The sequence below is a fragment of the Penaeus japonicus genome, unplaced genomic scaffold (assembly GCF_977035675.1).
Source record: "Penaeus japonicus unplaced genomic scaffold, GWHDUDI00000001_assembly GWHDUDI00000024, whole genome shotgun sequence".
NCBI classification, from domain to species: domain Eukaryota; kingdom Metazoa; phylum Arthropoda; class Malacostraca; order Decapoda; family Penaeidae; genus Penaeus; species Penaeus japonicus.
In genome coordinates this window covers 14118610-14121109 of record NW_028234426.1, presented here as the reverse complement: position 1 = coordinate 14121109, position 2500 = coordinate 14118610, and positions in this window count along the sequence as shown.

The following is a 2500-nucleotide window of genomic DNA, read 5'->3' as shown; positions in this document are numbered from 1 at the left end:
GTCTTGTTACGATTCTCGTCCCTTACGTGACAATTCCATTCAATCTCTCACTTTCATACTAACCAATCATTCATATACGATGAATAACGTTGGTGAATGACTTTGTTTCATGATCCAGATGCTTAGACAGTTATTTATTAAGTACATGAATAATCAAGATGTATGAATATCATGCCGCTTCCATTGCTCTTTTTATGTGTGAACCTTTTAGCACGGCAGACAAAAAAAAAAAAAAAAAAAAAAAAAAAACACGATCTCTTGGTCCATTTTCTATTTCTGGTTCCTTCTGCCACATCCCGTTTTTTACGTAGAATGATTCATAAAATTATAGTTTCATGTGTTATTGTACAGTATTTGCCTCCCGGGGAACATTTTGCCACCTGACTTGCTCATTTTCAATCATTTCAAATCGGTGTTATAGTCTGGTTCATGGAGTGTGTGAGAATTTCTTCACAGATGTCTATGTTTCCGCCGAAAAAAAGAAAAACTGTAAAGCACATCCATTATTTTTTCAGACATATATATGATAAAGAATTTCTATCACTGGCACGATTTTTCCCTCGAGTCCAGAATCACTTGTTTATAAGTTTCAAATCCATGACCCGCCTTATGGCTCGAGGTACGCGTTCACCTTGCCTGGCATCCCCTCCGCCCCCCTCGCCCTCTGGCACTGCAGGAATGTATAACTGTATAATTTCCTAGCGCTCATCTGTTTATTAATATCCATTTGGTGAGATATTCCAAGGGAATTCCCGTTAGTTAGTTCTTCCATCTTCACAATCTCACGTTAATCGTCTCTGATAGATGGTTCCTATAAAGCCAAACACTTATTGATTAACGCCTTGTATGCTCGACCAGATTCCACCCATCTTCCATGTAGCGGCGACCCTGTGTGATGCGACTGACGTTCCATCGGTCACGCAGTTTCGTGACATGAATGTGATCAATCTCTAACTAATTATAGTGCGATACAAAAGAAAACAAAAACAGTCTATATGCCTTGTCTACGTGATTCAAAGGGTCTTACACCTATTGATCAAAGAAACATATGGTTCCTTCAGTGTCAGAATCATACGCTGCTATTATCTAACAGTATCTTTATTTTAGCTCGATTAACCAGACTGTGTATCATTCGACTCTGTGAATTGAAAATTTATGAGTTAATCAACACAGTAACCTACTCAAATTCCATAAACCAATGTTGAAATATTGAACATTTATGCTTCACAATTAGTTTTGTAGATTTTCATATTTATCTTTTTTAATTAGATTTGGAGATACTTTATGTATTTTGCATAGAAGGGAAGGGGACGAAGACAATTTCCTTTTAAATGAACCAGAATGATCAAACGATTTTGTTTTTCATACTTATAAAATACATGGATAGCTCCCCGTAGACTTTGTCGAGCAATCAATCACATACCTCAGCCAACAGTATTAGGAAGGAGAGAAAGAAAATGGGAAGATAAAAAAAACAGACACTTCCGTCTGAAAATAGATCGCGGAAGGCTATATCACGTGGCAATAAAATTTAAGAAAACAAAAAATAAAACTGTCCTACCCTTCCATTGCTCGTTCAAACATCTCTAGCATTAATCTTTTTACTCTTCACCACCAGAAGCTGCTCATTGCCATCAGGTGTTACATGCGTTCAACATTCCCCACCAACTGGAGTGAAATGACTGTTTTGGCGAAGGTGAACCTGCGTGCGTACGAGTGCCCGAGGATGCACGAGAGGAGACGCTCGGATGACTAAGCCTGACTCACACACTGCCTCTAGGGACGTAGGGATGACTCAGAAAGGCTGCGACTCCCCCCTCCCCCCTCCCCTCTTCAGAGCAGACTAGACATACGTACAAACTCAAAATGGATTAGATGTGTATGAGTCTGGGTATCAGAAACCTCAAAATATATGCACAAGGTTGAAGACCTATCCATGCGATGCGTTTTTTTAGCGCACACGATAGACCAGGACTCTCTCGTTTGACCATGCCAATCAGATAGCCTACGAATATGGGGTTAAACACACACACTAACAAACACACACACACACACGCGCGCACACACACACACACACACACACGCGCACACACACACGCGCACACACACACACACACGCGCACACGCACGCACACACACACACACGCGCACACACACACACACACACACACACACACACACGCACACGCACACGCACACAAACATGTACGCTCACTCAGGTCGTGCAGGTACGTGATCATTACATATTCCTAATTATGCCGCAGGAATACCCAAATCTATGCTAAACACAGATTACGTGGGCGATGAAAAAAGATAAAAAAAGTGAGTATATGTAAAAGCTGCTGAGAGTAAGAGGATTTATGAAATAATACCCAGAATTAGCGTTCCCCGGCTCAGAGCAGGTTAATGTCAGAGATATTTCTTTTGTATTGAAATGTTTAGTTGTGTAGAATAGGGTATATGTGTATATATATCTGCTTGAGTAAAATGATAATGTGTG